We start from the raw sequence: 20,320 nt of genomic DNA on the forward strand, positions 1-20,320 counted from the left end.
TCGTGAGGTTTCTGATAGATGTCTTATGGTTGGCGTTGTAATTAGCTTTGTAACCGAACAATGTTCCATATCTGTATGTGTTTGTTGACAATTGTAGTGCGGGGCCACCTAAAATGGAATCCCACAATGCGAAATGCGAAAGCATTTTAGCGTCACGAATATACCGGTTCTGAAGCGAACCCATAATCAGTTGCTATGATAATATTTCATTCAACATATCCACATGTCATTTCAAGCAACGTATCGCTAGTTGCTCTTCCTTTGGTTCTACTGAATTTGGGCATGCTTTTTATATTTAAATTTCATACATGGTTTAGTGGTATACCGAACAAAGTGCTATTACCGAAGCGTCTGGACTACACATTGTCCATCGTTTCGTGTATACCGGTCCGAATGAAATGTGTTTCTTGCAAAACGATAGCTTCAGATGATCGTGTATGGTAGACTAGCACCATATATGTCATATAACCACTTTGACGTGTATACTGGGTCTTGATATTTTGTTGTTGTAAGGTGGTAATGCGACACCGCGTTAATGTCCCTTCTAGGATTCCATATTATCATGCTATTTGTTGTTTGAGCTCTACGATGAGCCCGTGCACAATCATACTATGCACTGCTGGTTGCCCAAGGCAGACAAGTGTGTGACAACAAACAGTGGCACAAAGGGGCGCCATACAGACGCTGTTATCTGTGGGTTTTACACTACTGTAAAGGCGCCAGTTGAGACATTATGTCGACATTGCCGTTGATTTTCATTGTTTCAACACTTGGTATCGACTCTGCACGTGGATCTTGTGTGACGGACTGTGACTGGAGTGTGGGAGAGTGGGGAGAATGCAGTAGGTCATGTGGTGGAGGGTACCAAACCAGAAACATAACACGTTGTTGTCATGACAACGAATCTACGGTATCATGCCTTGAACGGTGTCAGAGGAAGTCCGATGGCAATATCCCAGAAACCACCAGATCGTGCAACAAGTTCTGCTTGAATGGAGGGAAGTTTGATGAAAACACTGGCCTGTGTAGATGCAGACCAGAATGGAAAAACACCTGCTGCCAAGAAGGTAAGGAAATGTTTTACATTGTTTAAGGAATGTTAGAAACCGAAACATATTTCCATCAGTTGCTTATGACTGAAATTTATCGGTTTATCAATGGCATGAAGTGTGAAATACATACACCGGAGGCTATGTCTTCTGGAATACTAATCAGCAATAAAGATCATTGATTGTCCGAAATTAGAAATCAATTGCCTACTCGTACAATCGTGTGGATTGTATTTTGTCACACAAAATATAGATATAGACATAAACACGAAAGACGTTTTCGTTTGAATATTGTAAATAATAACTATTGAGTGTTATCAGTTAAAATTCTCTGCAAAACTACTGTTTGGAATTCCCAAACCGAGATGAAGTTCTCATTCGTATAATACGGTTAGAATCTCAAAGATTCACGAAGCAATCATCCTTGAGAAAGACGTGCATTCAAATGTTGCTTTCTAATTTTCAGAATTATCAGAACGCTGCAACATAGAAATGTGTCAGCAATAACAAATTTAGTAGACGTCGAGGCCTGTAGGCGAAGTCGTCGAAATGTGACCGCGGTTTGATAGTTTAATTAATGTCAGTGAAACATTCATTTGCTTTAGAAAATTACTCTTCTGCCCATGAAAGCCACCTCATAATGTTTCATGACGGTCAAAATCTTGAAATGATTCTTTCCCACAGGAGGAAACGTTAATACCCTTTCAATGATCTTTAACAGACCTTTAATATGTTTGTATTATTATTGTTTCAACACAGAGAACATTAACATAACCGTACTTTCGTTTGTTAGATAAGCATTAAGTCACAGTGTAACTGAACTTTATTACACTGAGACAAAGGTTATCGCCATATCACGTACCAACACACACAACAACATGAAACCGACAGAGGACTTCAGCGACTTTCATAATGATTCCGGTATATTTATAAGGTTTCTTTTAACGGTGATACTTGAAGAGTAACAGAGCGTATCTGTTTGATTCCTATATTTACATTGGGTTGGTAAGTCCCAAACCATTCCTAGTAAATCAAAACTTTCCACTTTTCTAATGGTAGAATGTATGCACTTTTAGCTTTTGGCTAGATGTTGAAGGGCTGAAGGGATTGTGGAAATTCAACTTGGGTCCATGCAGGAAGCAAATGTACCATAACAGTCCATGGCCCCTAGTATGGTGATCTACCTTCAGTAGTTGGCAATCTATAGCCTGTTTATTATTTTCAGTCAAATGTTTAAATATTTTTAATGGATATCTGTGACGCAGGAATAGTTTTACTATTTCATTTCATTGATCTATAATAATATTGGTATTTGTTCTCGATATGGCTCAATTATTGCTAGTGTGACGATAAATAATAACTCTACTATAGTTACGTGGAATATACAATTTAGGAGCATCCTTAAAAGACAAACATTATTGATATTATCGTATTTATCACAAATATGATCACTCAATGGAGTACCATTCCATCTTCCTGTTTCACTTGACAAGCAGTGACACGGTGTTCGAAGAAAGACTACCTTAGGAGATGAACGAAAAAGAATCCAGACAACCTCGCCCTGTTCTATTTATATACATGTTTTACGGGTTTGTAATCAATACCAGTCAAACCTGTTTAGTTGTATGGTGTAAGTCACAAGCTTCAGTGAACAACGGATAAAACATGACTGCTGATCAGACCATGTAGCATATCCATAGCACGTCTAGAAAACGGGTGGTGTGGGATGTGTTATTGTGTGGGGAGAATCTGTGTTGGCAGGAGAGAAAACCACTGGTTATCGTTAACGATAGTTTGACCACTCAGCGTTACACTGCTACGCTGATATTTGATTTTTCACACCATTTCCTGACGACAAGACAGATAGATAATTTAAGTTTTAATAGGTGTTCGGGCAACTAGGCCCATTTACACCTTGCCCATCACAAAGGTCCTCAAGACAACATCACAGACATAACTAAAGACATGTCCTATATGGAATACTCCACGATGTCGTGGATCATCGTGATCATCACAGGCTCATGTGGATCATCGTGATCATCACAGGCTCATGTGGATCATCGTGATCATCACAGGCTCATGTGGATCATCGTGATCATCACAGGCTCATATGCTGTGCCCTTAAACCTACACTGTTCGTAATTCCACAATGAACATGAACAGTCATGGAGCATATACCACAACGTCAGACATGTTTCGTACTCTCTACTTCTCACTTGGACACGGTAGTGCCCCAGCTTCTGCTGAGTCGTGCAAAGATGAATAACATTTGCGCGTGCAATGAGTGTTTTGCTAGTCTACAGTATAACAAAAATGCTTCCCTCACTTACTACTACTGCTGCTGCTGCTGCTGCTGCTGCTGCTACTACTACTACTACTACTACTACTACATTGATTATAGTGAAACACATAATCAGTTATGTATCATTGTATCAAGAGCTCGACAGGGGAAGGGAATGTTACGTGTCACCCACATTCAGTCATACATATGATTTACTTTAATCGACCCGTGTTTTGAATTGATCTTCAGAAATTAACCCATGCCAACCATAACAGGCGACTAACGGACACGCTCACTTGGTTGACACATATCATCGGATCCCATTTGCGTAGATCGATCCTCATGTTGTTGTTCACTGGATTGTCAGGTCCAGACTCGATTATTTACTGACCACCATATAGCTGGAATATTGTTGAGTGAGTGTGTGAGTGAGTGAGTTAGAATTTAACGTCACATCGGCAATATTGCAGCCATAACGTGACGAGAAATGTTGCAGATGCACACGAAAAATACAAGTAATTAAAGAACCAGTCATCGACGGACTGTAAAATAACTAGAGTTTCACAAAAAGAGTTAAAACTAGGTAGAATGTACATTTAAAAGCAGAAAACGATGTTAGACTATACCACGTAAAAATTGGCTATTGATCACCAACAACTGAAGGGAGATCACCATACCAGGGACCATGGGGACTTACAGTACCTTAACTACCTACATGATCCCTAGTTGGATTTACACCGTCCCTTCAGCTATTGGCGAATGTATGCAAGTTTAGTCACTAATTCAAATGACATTAATACTACAGCTAAAAGTGTGGATCTTTAAAATAATGTAATATAGCGTTTGCTTCAGCTGTAAAATAGAGCTGTTATCAGGTAATCTAGAAGAGATTTTCTGGATCCAATGACCGTGCCACAAGTTACTGCGCCCCCGTCCTTGGACTCATCTGTAAATAAGGATTTATAATTGCTATATTATAGGTGATACTCTTGCTTGTATATTAAGTCATTAGTTTCTGATTTTTTAAATGTAGTTAATGTTAGATCGACCTGTGGTCTAACCAGTTGCCAAGGAGGTGAAAGAAAACGGAAAGGAGCTATATTTTCCAGCTCAATGCCAGCAGCAGTAATAAACGGTTTAATTCTGAGTCCAAGAGGCGGAGCAAGAGAAGATTTCTTGTTGTAAAAATCCTCATAGAGGGGATTGAAGACACAGTTATATTCAGGGTTTGACTGATTGGAATACAGTTTTCTGATGTACTGTAAAGTTAATTTTATACGGCGATGGTCAAGAGATGGCTCATCAGCCTCGACGTAGAGACTGTCAACAGGTGAAGTTCTAAAGGAACCAAGACAAAGTCTTTGAAGGGCATTTAGAAGTGAAATGCATAAGAATGAAGATTTTATGGATATCAACTTCTTTATATGAGAACACAACGTTTCGGGGTTAATGCTTACTCCTTCATCACGAATAAAGATTGTTGATATCCATGAAATCTTCATTCTTGAACCAAGACAAAGTCTTAAACCTTGCTGATGGACAGAATCAAGAAGCTTCAGGTTGCTTTTGCATGCTCCACCATATACGATGGAGGCATAGTCAAGTTTAGAACGGACTAATGATCGATATAGGTGTGAGAGGGTCGCCTGATCCCCTCCCCACTTTGAGTTGGGAACAATTTTCAACAAATCGAGTTCCTTCAGGCATTTGGCTTTAAGAGGTTTAATGTGCGGCAGAAAAGTTAAATGGGACTCAAAGATTAGGCCCAAGAACTTGGCCTCCTTTACAACTTTGATGGGAGTGCCATTTAAGGATAGTTTAGCATTTAAGGGTCCTTATGAGGTTTGTATTTTCTTCAAAAATGTATGCAGTTAGATTTGGATTTAGAGAATTTAAAGCCGTTTTCAAGACACCATTTATTTATATTGTTTAAACACAACTGCAGTTGTCGTTCGATAGCATGTATATTTCTACCACGACAAGAAATATTAAAATCATCCACAAATAATGATCCATCAATTGAATCATTTAAAACCTTGGAAAACTGTTGATCTTAATACTAAATAAAGTGTCAGACAAAATACTACCTTGAGGAACATCCTGAACTGATTGTAATGATCAGACAGGGTAGAACCCAATCGGACTTGAAATTGCCGGTCTTTTCAAAACTGTGATATAAAAAGAGGCAAACCGCCCCTCAAACTAAAATCCTATAAATCCTTTAGAATACCTTGCCTCCACGTAGTATCATAAGCTTTCTCAAGATCAAAGAAAATTGATACAGCATGTTGTTTATTCACTATAGCATTTTAAACAAAGGATTCTAACCGTACCAAATGGTCAATGGTACTACGATTTTTCCTGAAACCGCATTGAATATTTGTTATAAGGTTATTGGTTTCAAGATACCAAACTAATCTATTTTTCACCATACGTTTTACAGACGCAGCTAGTTAGAGATATTGGCCTGTAATCTGACGGATCTGTATGACCCTGCCAGGTCTAGGTACTGGTATTACGATGGCATTACGCCATGAAGGAGAAATTCTCCAAATGTCCATATTTGATCAAAGATATCTAAAAGTGTCACCATGCAAGGTTCAGGCAAGTGTTTCAATAGCTGGTAATGTATATTATCATCGCCAGTTGCAGTGTCATGAGCTTGCTCAAGAGCAGTTTGCAGCTCATGTAATGAAAACACTTCATTATAATCTACACCATTATTTGAGTCGAAATTAAGTTTTGCCTTTTCCTGAGGTTTTTGATATCGCTGATCTCAGGGACATAATTTGCCGATGAAGAATTTTTGGCAAGGGTTTCCCCAATTTTATTGGCTATCTCAGATTTGTCTGTAAGTACATTATCACCTTCTTTAAGATGGTGAACGGCAGATTTGAAACCTTTGCCCTTAATTCTTTGAACCATGTTCCATACCTTGGACATTGGCGTACGTGAATTAATCTTAGAGACATAGTTCCTCCAAGATTGTCGTTTATTTTGTTTGAAGGTACGACGTCGACGTGCCTTTGCATTGAGCATTTTAAATTTGTTTAAGTTGTGGACAGTTGGGTGATGGCGGAAATATTTCTCTGCCTTTTTCCTCGCTTTTCTGGTCTGTCTACAATCCGAGTTAAACCATGGTTTTCTTATATGTGGATTGACAGAGGACTTTGGAATACATCCATCAGCTACTTCATTCAAAGCATCAGAGAATATCTGAATGGGGTCTACAACACCACTAAACAATTCAGGTTTTAGTTTCCTTGTGCATAAAGTTTCAACCATCAACCAGTTTTCTTTTGTGAAATTCCGCCTTGTACATGGTGGAGCATCAGATGGATGTACTGCTGAAAGTATACGTGAGAAATGGTCACTCCCACAAAGATCATTGTGAACAGACCATTCAAAGTCATTGAGAAGGTTCGCATCAATTAGAGACAAATCTAGAGAAGAGTAGGTGCCAGTAGCAGGATGCAAATAAGTATGGGAATCATCATTAAATATACACAGGTCGTTATTAGTGATGAACTCCTCCAGAAGTTTACTTTTAGTATTAGTATTTCTACCTCCCCAGAGTGGATCGTGTCCATTCAAATCCCCCATGATAATACATGGTGTGGGAAGCTGATCATAAAGATTTTGAATATCAGCTTGCTGGAGAGCTGCAGATGGTGACTATAAAGTGAAAAGAGAGTGAAAGCAACGTGAAGTGTCAGACGCACAGCAACAGCTTGAAGATTAGTCTTAAGAACAACAGGGCTGTGGATAACATCTTGCCTCACAAGAATTGAAGATCCTCCAGTGACCCTTTCACCCGGAGAAGAAAAAGAATGGTATGCTTGGAACTGGCGAAAAGCTATTGTGTCGTTCTGCTTTAAATACGTCTCTTGTAGGCCGAGAGCTGACGGTATAAAATCTTGGACCAATAATTCATTGTAATTCATTGAAGTTGGTCCGCAGTCCTCGACAATCCACTGTATAAGATTATTCGAAAACATTATTATTTGGGTGGATTGACTGGGGATCTGCCCCGCACTCTCCTTGAGGGCGAAACGCTGTGTGCCCTCGGTTTGATGTTTTCCATAACACCCATCTGTTCAAGTGATCCAAACTTATTGAAAAGTTGGATTTGGTTATTTGATCACTTTGAAATTCTCGAAGTTTGCTGTCCTTTTGATGTTGGTTTAGGCTTGGATGGTTTAACATTATGCTGAGTTTGATGTTGTTGTCCTTTTGAACGATCTTGAGACAGAGATGAAGACTGTGACTGAGCTTGAGAGTGATGTTGTGTGACTGAAAGTGATTTCGTAGTTTGTGTGGCCTGTTTGCTAGTATAAATCCCAGGTGCTTCTGTGCTCATCCATGTGAGATTTGTTGTTACTTTAGGTTTCACAAGTGCACTAACAACGGATGCATAGGAATCTGTACCATCATTAGATTGGACAAGTTTCCTAGCTTCCTAGCTGATGTTTCTAGAAATTTTGATCTTATTGATTTCCATCTGTCGTGTCCAGATGGGACAGTCTTTGGAAAAGGATAAGTGACTTCCTAAACAGTTTGTACATTTCTTGATATCACTATCACAGTCTTCAGTAGTATGAGACTGCTGACTGCAGTGTGCACATGTAACAGGTCTTGAACAGGAATTGACACCATGGCCATACTTTTGACATTTAAAACATCGTAAGGGATTTGGAATGAAAATATCAACATTGATATTACAGTAGCCGGCTTTAATTGATCTGGGGGCAGTTGGTGCTGAAAAGGAAATGAGATATGTGTTAGTGAGTTGAGTTTGAGAATTTTTCCTGGTTGAGAATCTTTACACGTATAACACACCTTGGTCTCTCATTTCAAAAGCTATTTCACTTTCAGTCATGTCTGCAAACAACTGATCTCTATCACGTACTATTCCTTTGCTGGTATTGAGAGTTCTGTGTTCAGTGACTGAAACTGGAGCACAGAAAAGCGAAGTCATTGACAGAAGTTTAACAGATTGCTGTTTTTCTTACTGCATTCAATCAACAAAGAGCCTGATCTCAGTCTTTTGATGTTTTAACCTCGCCAGCTATGTCATGAACGCCCTTTGATATTGCAAATCGGTTCACTTTAAGAGGTGTCTTGTCACTAGCCTCTACAACAAGAAAACGTGGTCAATATTCTGTTTGTTTTGAAGTTTGTGGTTTATCATCATTATGAAGTGGACGTTTGGTCTTTTTAAGGGTGTTTCGTATTCCATGTTCAGGTTATATTGGTTCGTCATCCGAGCTCCCCCACCACCACGGAGTATCACAAGGACAATGCTAAAAACAAGCGGATCTCCAGCTTGCAGCACCAAGGATACCCGGATGTTATACTCCAGCAGAAAAAAAATGTTGAAAATAACTATTTCACCAGATTGGCCCATGAACCACCGCCTTCTGGGCATAAGACTCATGAATTACTCATGAATACATGAATTTGAGGAGTTGAAATAGAGTTTGAAAATCTGCCAATACTTAAAAATGTTATACTATACATTACTCATAATATTGTGTAAGGGTACATAGTTTTACCACACCCGATTGATAGAATCGGGCTGATTCAACAACGTGTTGTGACTACAGGTTGTTCAGCTTGACCTGATCAAGTGAATACTAATGCATTGCGTCACAACTGGTAGGGTCGGTTGTTGTGAAGGGGTGTGCCTTTGTCAGGTGATTATCAACATGTCGGAACAGCCAAGACCAAGTCGCCTTTTGAAATTTAGGTGTCGAGAAATCGTCAGCAATTTCCTAACTTGCTTTAAACAGTTTAATAGTTTAATGTTTTAATGTTTCCTATTCGGGCTTTTAGACAGGGATTAGCAGCAGTGAATCGAATTCTGAAAGTAACAGGCTTTAAGGTTGTAAAGCTAGTAAACCAAACTTGACAGCTTATTACTGAAAACAAAAACAATTCAATTAAAACAAGAAGAGATTGTTTTTGAGAACAGTTCTGTAACGAATCCATGTATGCATGTTTCACACAAACAGAACAATAACAACATTCTCTGCTCCCCTATTTAATGAAGGTACCTGAGCTGGATGTTGGCACTATACTAATGTTAATATGTATGTATCAGCATCATGCCAGTGAAATCACAATGAAGGGAATCAACTGTTCACATTTGCACTGGATAGGGAGCCAAACCAATATCCGTGGACATCACATGGTATTCTTTGTACCACTCGGCTATCCAGTGCTCTGCATTTATATATACAATCACACCTGAGTATGAATGTGTAAAGAAATCAATTTATTACAAAAATATTTGCAGCCTGTCTTCTCAAGGGACGGGCTAGCAGAATACCATGTTATACATAGTAGTATGTAGTATTGATGTCATTAGGCTGGTACACAAACATATCTTTAGGGCTGTTGAAAAGAATCCAACAGACATGTAATACCACTGGCTCACCAACATTAAATGTACAAATATACATACCTGTGACGTTGAACATTATACCCATCATATTTCTGAAGAGATATTGTTTGTAGTAAACAAACCAAAGTATCTATTTGAAATACTTTTTGAACAGAAGCATCCTCTACGCCCCATTAATTAAAATATGTTCAAACACTATAAGGTAAAATTTAAAACAATACAACTGTTTCCAATTCAGCATTGTTCACAAGGCATTAACATTAGACATGGCAGCAAAACATGTTGTTTATTAATTATCACCTCAATAAAAATAGTGGGTATCTGGCATGAACACATGGTAGGAAGCTACAAGTCACAAAATGACAAAATATGGAAAGACCTAAAGCAACTGAAACTTACCAGGCACAATATTTTAAGATGGGGTAATTTTCTTTCTCCTAAGACTTACAGAATACATATTATGATGTAGCATCACATGTCATATATAAGTCTTCTGTGCATATCATGATTTACATATTCAACCTTCTTAGTCCTGGCAAAGGCGAAACAGTTTTACATGATTTCCTAGCACAACAACACTTAGTTGCAGTTATGTGCAGCCTTGATTAAATACAAACCATCACAACAGTCAGTGTTAATAACAGACTAAATGTACCTACAATCGCCAGGATGGTGAAGGGATGGTGTAAATCCAGCTAGGGTCCATGCAGGTCACTAAAGCAATGTAATTTCCCATGGTTCCTAGTATGGTGATCTACCTTCAGTTGTCGGCAATGTATGGCCCATGCTTTATACTGTATTGTTTTCTGTAATTGGAACGGTTCAGCTTTGCTTGGTATTTTTGTATTCGTAGTTGTGTAGTCTAGTATTTTTACCGTCATCGTCGACAGGTTTTAATTTTCTAAATGTTTTCACTTTATTGTATAAATTGTTTTCGTCATGATATAGCTCAGATACTGTGACGTTATGTCTTAACCCATTCAATCAAATCAAAATGTAGCCCATCACTTGTCATGTAAGGTGATGCGCATACCTCTTCCTAGAACTTAATCGGCATCAAAGTCATTCGTCATTCGAATTCGCTTAATCTGTCAACTGGTGTTTCTTTTATCACATCTACCGGAATATATGTAATCGATTCCTATATCCCAGCATACAGTAGGTAATCTGTGGCTGCAGAAAACAAATGCCCATTCATGAGGAAAACCCACAGAAAAAGGAACTCTTCTTGACACGGCATGTCATGTGCATTTTCAGAAAATACATGTTTTGGCAATTTGATTTTACTCTAACTGAAGTAGGATGAATCTGACCAAATCACCGTCTGTTTGAAAATTGTTTGTATTAGAGAGCGGTTGTCGCATCGAAAATACGCTACACGCATCTTCAGTATATGCCATTTCATATCAACGGACTTGTCTAACCATGTCTTACAACATGTAGTTAAAGGGCACATGAAACAAACAAAATCAAACATAATTTAAACACAATCACTTAAAGAATAAAGAATGTGTATGGACATGTTGGGTTTTGCAAATACATGTTCTCTGAATTTACGTTCGACCCAATCAAAAATCATCTCAGTAGAGATGGTGAACTACTGCGTGGCTGGAAACTCATTCGTCCAAGTACAAAGTTGGACTTGAAACTGACGAAAGTTTGCACCAGTTTCCGTCAGATCCAGCCATCCGAGAAAAATGGATGTAGTTTGTTTGCAACATACAGACATAAAAACATGTCGTGTGTACAAGTTTCACACGTGCCTAATTACATAATGTGGCAGAGACAGGACTCGGATACATGAGTCATAAATCAATTTATTTTGATTATGGCGTATAGACTGATAGGTGTACAGTTTAAATTGCATGTGGTATTTAGTGAATCGTTTGAACTCCGATTTCGCGGACTTTTTTTCATCGCGTTTTTTTAACTTTATAATTGGAATTGGCATTTTTGATGATTTGTTTCGGAATGGATTTGGAATGGATTTTACGACTCTGCAATTCGAAACTGTGCACTGAACTAGTGCAAGTGTGCTCCATCACTTGTAGAAAATTTTCAACTGAAATTGTATCTGTTTATTAACGTTTTCAAAAGTGAAAACAGAATGTTTATACATTATAGATTTATAGAAAACGCGATTTCCGCATTGAAGCGGGACAATTATTTCGGATTAACCACATAGTCACGTGGCTCTTAATTTGCTATATCCATGTTCTAATTCAACGAAACTAAGTACCATTGGCTGAAATCAATCTTGAATATTCCAAGTGTGTGCAAATAGAGAGAAAATTCAAATGAGAGAAAATTCAGTCTGACTATAAGGTTGGAGGCTTCTGTGAATCTGAACAAAAATCTCCCAACAGCATATCAAGTTTCTTTTTGAGTATTGCAGGTTTCGACATACTATGGGAAGGAACAGTACGGAACTGTTTACCAAAAATCTTGCGAAACAGTTGTAAAGTTGAATTGGATGTTCTGGATGGTTAAAAGTATAGAGATCCGTAAGACATGTTAATTTAGTAGGAACACGCAACTACATCTATGTTGAAATGGAAAGCGAATGAGTTGGAGGATTCAGATTGAGGAAAGTCTAGACTTGCTTCATTTGATGCTACAGCATTGCAGTTAGGACTGGTTTGATGATGAAATAATCTGGTATGAGACTTCAGCACAAGCTACATCCATGGTCTATATGGCAGTCCAGCAAACCGTGCGATGCCCCCTTTGGGCTTAAACAAATCTAGCCATTTCAGACTGTGATTTACCAGATACCGGCCAGAACTGTTACCACTCCCCTTTTATGGACTACTTAGAGTGTGTATAATGTCACTGATGTACAACAGCTAAATAAATTTAATACGGAACTAATGACTGGCAACGTTCTGTTGTTCATTAAGCTGCGGACGCTGGGAGATACAAGTGTGAAGAAATGACCAAGGTATCATCCGCTGACAACACTGTAAGTATTAAACGCTTGGAGATACATATGTGAAGAAATGTTCACGGTATCATCCGCTGACAACACTGTAAGTATTAAACGCTGGGAGATATAGGTGTGAAGAAATGCCCAAGGTATCATCCGCTGACAACAATGTAAGTAGTAAACGCTGGGAGATACATATGTGAAGAAATGTTCACGGTATCATCCGCTGACAACACTGTAAGTATTAAACGCTGGGAGATACAGATGTGAAGAAATGCCCAAGGTATCATCCACTGACAACACTGTAAGTATTAAACGCTGGGAGATATAGGTGTGAAGAAATACCCAAGGTATCATCCGTTGACAACACTGTAAGTATTAAACGCTGGGAGATATAGGTGTGAAGAAATACCCAAGGTATCATCCGTTGACAACACTGTAAGTATTAAACGCTCTGAGATTCAGGCGTGAAGAAATACCCAAGGTATCATCCGCTGACAACACTGTAAGTATTAAGCGTTCACATTTAACTGAGTCTTTTCCATAAGTTATACCTAAAACAAACTCAAGACTAAAATAATGTTGTTGATAAAATCTTGATCTGCTTTAGGTTTGTGCCGACCCGTGCTCACGAAAGCTCACGATACCACGAAATATGGTAGCATAGTAATCAAGGTGAAATAATACCCAATGTCTACCAATTTCTTAGTTCTTAATGCTTACGTATATCTTTTTGTAGAATCAGAATCAACAACAGCTTGAACTTTTCCCCGAGGACTTTACTGGATACCGATTTTTTGTGCTGACCGGAAGTAATGATGACCCAAGCTGTGGTGTGAGTGTTGTTTATGTGTAAAGATTAAATATTGCCTATTAACGGAGAATGAGGACTCCTGTATATACAGGTATGCCAGTATTGCCTGGTATCCTGGTATGCCAGTATTGCCTTGTATCCTGGTGTGCCAGTATTGCCTGATATCCTGGTGTGCCAGTATTGCCGATAGACTGGTATGCCAGTATTGCCTGATATCCCGGTGTGCCAGTATTGCTGATATCCCGGTACGCCAGTATTGCCTGATAGAATGGTAGTACACTGTTCTAGAAAATAGCTTCTTTGTTGCAGTTGTTGCGTATGTACATTGAGGGAGACAGAGGATCAGCGACTGGTATACGTCTTCATCTCCATAGGCCACCCTTGCTGATGCATGTGAAAACTGGACATGACATTACAGCTCAGATAGGAAATATCAGATTGATATTTTTCGAGGTAATTACAGCGAACTAATTGTTTCTTGTTAAACATATACCTCATATCGTATCGGTGCATCACACAAACCTGCAATTTTCCTAAAGATCATTAAGACTTTTCACGGTGCCTTGTGATATTCGGGTTGCTGGAAATTTATGTTTTGCCCATTTCCATGAACTGAATCTTTGATTTGACTGTGTTTGTGTGTCAGGATTATGTCTCGAAAGAGTACTAGAGAATCTTTCATGAAACTGTGCACAAGCAAAAACAGAATGTCTTTTAGCAACTTTTGATATTTGCCATTATTTTGACTGGTATTGTTCCTTTGACCTTGACATTGGTGCGTATCCGACATATTAATCCAAAATTTCGAATCCTCTTTTTATGTTAGTGCATACGTCTCAAAACGTTTAATGCAAATTTAGGTTTTCCAGGTTTTTAATCGTAGTATTATTGTCATTTTAATGTATGGCTACTTCTCTGCCTAAAAGACAATGCCTGAGGGGATGGTGTGAATCCAGCTAGGATCCATGCAGATAGCGAAAGTCCCCGTGGTCCCTAGTGTGGTGATCTGCCTTCAGTTGTTGGCATTTTTATATTGTATTGTCCTTTATAGTTAAACTGTTTTAGATCGTATTACCAGTTTTACATTCTTCTCCGTGATATACTAAATAGTTTTAATCCCCTTCTTTGACAGATTAATGTGCCATTAATTAATATATATATATATTATGCTATATTATATATACAGCTACTGTTGCATACGGACTGACAGGTCAGACACAATTCAAGTTGGACTTTGGGTAAGTGTCAGATGATTTGTTTTTCAGTTCTGTCATCTTCAGATGACTTGTTTTGTGAATGAATTTATGTTTGTTACAGTTTAATCTAGATACGGGATGTGGCTTGCGACCAGCAGGAGTGACAGTAACAAACATCCAGTCGTCACGAAGTCAATATTTCTCCTGTGTTCAGTTGGTTCAGGAATCAGGACAGACCGTGAGGAGGGTTCGAGCAGCTTTCACAAGAAGTGTGTTGAACATTTGGATTGTGTAATGTGTAAATGTATATCAGATGGCATTCAGTGGTATTAAAATGCATGACACATTGCCACTAGACAAACATTGAAATATGCAGCTTTGGGTTTACAGCAACCACCTATCCTAATTGTGCCAGCAGCAGTAAGTTATCGTCCTGAATGTTGTACATGCTCCGTTCATGAATACATAATTGTGCTGAGAACTAGCGAGCAGTATAAGGAACCGATTTACACTCATCCAGATCAGCTTAGGTACGGCAAGGGTTCTCGAAGCAATCACCTTTCAGAATCATAACTGCTGCTTATATAGTGTGTCCCTGAAATCATGTAGGACGATGTCTCTATTTACTATGACTGCTAGACAAACCTCAAAGCTCAGAACTTAATTCACATGCTGCCATTCACAGTATTTTCTACCTCTATTCAACTTAACATGATTTCCTTCATATACGTATCTGTGAGTTAGGGGTCGAGGGGCGTTTGGGTAAGTGAATAATGGTGAATAGGTGTGGCTATCTACTCATTTCGTACATTAGTCAATGTATTATAGTTCTACCAATCGTTTTCCAGGACTCAGAATAACAGTGTATACAAGCGGCGTACTTTATGCTGGCACGGATTCCGGTTTGTATTTGCGGGTGCATGGTCGGACTGGATCGAGCAGTGAAAAGAAACTCTCTGGGTCGTTTGAAAGGAATGATGTCGATAGGACTAATATGGACGTTGGGGATATTGGTCGACTCTATAAAGTCAGGTGAGTTAACTGATCGTGCCAGATTACACGTATCAGTGAGCTAATCCCAAATTAAACATTTGTCATATTTAACCACTTTCTCAGTAGCATTGTCTATTCATAGCTTTCGGTCGAGAGGGTGCCGTGCCAGTTTTTCCTCACCAGAGAGGGGTGCACGAAGTCTATGGCCTAGAGTACTACTTGTTCCACTCCCATTTTAGTGCAAGCGGAGGTGACTGAGATGGTTTGTAGACTGAGTTTGTGTGCCTGACTCTGAGGATGTGAGTTCGAATCCCGGAAGGCACTCAGCCCAGCAAAACAAGCTACTACAATCTGTACTTTACTGAGAAAGTTTAATCCCAAATATAATATTTGTTATATTTGACCACTTTCTAAATGGCATTGTGTGTTCTTATATATGAACAATGTTTAATACTTTGATAATGCGACGAAATTTATATCTGGAAAAATGTTGCAATGAATGCTTGTAAAGATATTGCAGATTACGATCTGAGTTGGTTTAACTTGGGATAGATGTGTGTAATATTTCATGGGCATAGTGTAATACATATGCTTAATGTAGGTAAACTTTACTTTCTGCAGAATACGCTCAGACGACGGAGGTTCGTTTTCCGGTTGGCATCTTAATAAGGTGCAGTGTGTTCAAGCATCATCACGGCGATAGATTAGTCTACAAACCTATAACCGAGTGTTCTGTTATAGTTATATAACGTACATGTATGTTTGCTTAGCTGCATAATTATATCGCTTCATTGTACAACTTCCAGAATGTTGGAACATTCCTCAGGCCTGTTTGTATATTTATTGTCCAAATTTGAAGTCTTATTTTGGAGGTATATTCTAGTGTGTTTTTTCTTGATATTGTGATATTCTAGTCCTGTTTCACTATCCGTCGATGACAGGTTTTCATAACTTTTATAATTTTAGATATTTTAAATTAATTACCTTGTTTTCATCGCTATATGGTTGTAACATTGCCAAAGCGATGTAAACATTTAACTCACTCACTTTAATTTACAATAAATTACCATGTAACACAGTTACATGTTCTCGTTACGATATGGCTGGAGTATTGCCAATGTGACGTTAAATCTTAACTCACTCACTCACTCACTCAAAGATACGCTGCTATCACTGTTATTAGTATTGTCTATTGATATATGTACATGAAACAATTTTCACGTTTTGCTTGTGTGATCCAGTTCACCGGATGTCTCGCTATCGGGACGATTTAGGAGTGGTAAACGGGGTTCGACTGTATACACCTATAACTGCCCAAGTGTGGGTGTTTAATGAACGTGTGCATCTAGTAATCACTACATCCTCTTTTGAGGGACCAATGTCCCATTAGATGTGGCAGATCACAAATAACACAGGCACCAAGAACCAATCGTGTTTGCGGTTTGAGTGTGTGGCGGGTGATACCGCTAAGACAAGGCATGCTTACCATGGTCACATCTTGTGACGTCACTAATTCTTAGTTATCATATACAGGGGCGAGAAAAACCCAGGGCTTACATATGCTTGTTGCTAAAAGGTTTGGGCAAGCCCTCAATACCATCCCAATATAAGACTTTGCAACCTATCGGGCTTACACGAAACAGTTCATTCTGGCTTACTACGAGCCTGATATACACTGTATACCTATCACCAATATTAAGCTGGATGAATCTTTCCGGCAGATAACTAAGACTGGTTATTGTCTGGTATTAACATGTGTATTTATAAACATGGTTTATCTTCGTGGTTACAGATTGAAATCTTTGAAGAGGACAACACTCTTGTATTTCAATGCGGCTGTTGGATAGGCGGAGGGGACCCTCTTGAGAAAACACTCCCTGTCGGAACGGGTAAGTAGTACCAGCAGTTTGTGTAAGATACTCTAACTAATAACGTGAAAAATATGTGCAAGATATTTTTTTCATTTTTACCCTTTCTGATTGTGTCTCAGAGTGTTCAAGCATCGAGTATTGTCGCAGTCAAAGGTGCGTTACCTGCGCAGCATGCCTTTCGTCAGATTCAAGTTACTTTTATACACTCAGCTCTTCCAAAAGACAGTGTTATCGTAAGTACTCCAACCGATGTATTAAATAATTCGCATATTTACAAAAACATTGTTTTACGTTCACTATTACACAGAATGGCTCCATCCCAGAATAGCAGTCCAGCGGTTATTACCAGTCTCTCTTTTAATGTGTACGGTTCTCATTAAACATTCTCCCTTAATTTAAATAGTCACAGTGAGTGAGTCTGTATATATACAAGTAGTTTCCGAAAGGATAACACGATAAGGATCTTCTCCTACATGTTTCAATATCGTATCTTCAGGGAGAAGCGATTACAGTTAACAGATTGTTGTGACGTCGTCACAATGCAGCTGGATACAAATGTTGTGGCGCGGCGTCAGTGTCAAAATAGGCTATTGGTCGCCAACAAATATCACCACACTAGGGACCATGAGGACTCACAGTACTTTTGCTGTCTACATGGACACTAACTGAGCGTATATGATCCCTTCTCGCAACTGTAGCAAAATATAGCCAGAATTTAAAATCACGAAAATACTGCGTTGAGCAAACCTGGTAAATTTCTTTTATGGTTTTCGCACATTTTCACCATATAATATATGCTATCAAATTCTAAGAAATACTTAACCAAGGCCATTCATTTCCTCTGCGAAATACAATGGTGTAGCCATTTCATCGTGCGTATGAATGTACCTACTAAGGGCTACAAATGAAGACTGTACCCATATTTAGGACGCAGTTTTGTTGAATGAAAAAACACATGGGAAATGTTATTTACTTGTAAAATGACATTCCATTCCTTTCATTACTTGCCAAAAATACTAGCTCACAAAATGTGATGAAAACCTATGACCTTATCCATAAATGGGTTAAAACATTGATTTTCATGCAAAACTATGTCTGTAAAAAATTGGCCCAGGAATTATTATTACCCCAGATAACCTGAGCCTCGGTGGCGTTCAAACATTAACAGTCAAATGTGCCCAAGTATGCTTCGTAGAGGGAAAGGACTGAAGTCCTAGGAAGTCAAAGTCAAGACGCCATTCACGGTCATCCGTCCGCCGAGAAACATTTTTTTGTAACTTCAACTGATCTGTGACCTGGCCTCTATGCTAGGCTGAGGAGCACACAACACCAGTAGCCGACATTCCAGGACAGATCATTGGATGACCATATTCAGTGCACTCTCCGCCAACGCTATGTTTGATCGGTGTAATAATTCGAAAAGGACGCACATGAGGGGGCATATATATTGATGTTTTGCTGTCAAGATCAATCTATCCGTTCTATTCCTCACATGATAATGCGTAGACGTCGTTAGACTGTACTTACATATACCCCTATGTTACCGGACCTGTGAGAGTTGCTATCTAGAGTCTATGTCGGAGATATGTCGGATTCTAGTCATCAGGTGTCTTGGCAAAGGCACGAGTTGTCACGTGGTAAAAATATCTTTCAAACGATCCTAAGTAACGGTGTGTATAAACGATCCTAAGTAACGGTGTGTATAAACGATCCTAAGTAACGGTGTGTATAAACGATCCTAAGTATCGGTGTATATATTTCACAACTTCGGAAGTACCATCGAGCACGTTCTTAACACCGAGAGTTTAAAGCGGATCATACGGCTCTTTTCCTATATTTTCCTCTTTTCATATCCATGGTCTCAGTAACTACTGAACGTTCCATGGTATGCGTAATGAAAACATTTCCAGATAGGACGCGTCTGATGCAATTCCCTCATTTGACTTCTGAAGTGGGTGATATTGTTTTTAAATGGAAACAATTAACGTCCCTTTGCATGTGTCTGTGACCGATGGGGCAGGATAGCTGTATCCTTTTACCGATCTTTCGCGTCATCACAATTTGGCAAAGTGGTAAAGTGAAGGGTTATTTGTTTTATATGACATGTTTACATGAAAATGAATCTTTTCGTCTTCCATGTTTTCATGATAAGAAACGTTTATCAAGTAGTTTTATAGCCCCCAAAAACCATTTATCATAAGTAACGAATTTATTTATTTATTTATTTATTTATTTATTTATTTATTTATTTATTTATTTATTTATTTATTTATTTATTTATTTTTGCGTTCTATTGATTCAAAGTTTCTACATTAACCGAGAGTATGTCCAGAGTAAACATACAATGACTTACGTCCCTTGAAAGTGGCGTCATTGGTGCCCAAATGTCAAACGAATGACGTCGGTACATCTTTTTAGATCCATTTCACGTGGTGCAGGTATAGGTGTGGTTCTTGTGTCCCCGATGCGCAAGCTACTGTTTTAATCCACCTGTTGCCTGGCCGTCAGCTGGCTCTGTGGTCGGTTCCACATTGTTATATTGTACACAAAGCGTTACTAAGTAACCAAATTATATTACATTCAACCTGAATCGGTCATGTTTCCGACCAACAATAACTTCTTTCGCCAAACGTACGCACACTGTTTGCCATCGGTGAATGTGAAGGCATTCTACGTATACATTGCTGCATAAATGGTACAAATGTATGTCCCACCTCTTCAACCTTTGCTTTGATGTGAAAACCATATCCTAATACGCCCCGAAGATACAATTCGCAGTTTTGA

General features: G+C 38.8%; 1 pseudogene; it reads left to right on the forward strand.

The window, feature by feature from the left end:
- The first annotated feature begins 1,016 nt into the window (after nt 1-1,016).
- The window catches only part of LOC137295349 (uncharacterized), a 63,653-nt pseudogene continuing 44,349 nt past the window's right edge, over nt 1,017-20,320 (forward strand).

The sequence above is a fragment of the Haliotis asinina genome, chromosome 8, assembly GCF_037392515.1.
Source record: "Haliotis asinina isolate JCU_RB_2024 chromosome 8, JCU_Hal_asi_v2, whole genome shotgun sequence".
Taxonomy (NCBI): Eukaryota; Metazoa; Mollusca; class Gastropoda; order Lepetellida; family Haliotidae; genus Haliotis; species Haliotis asinina.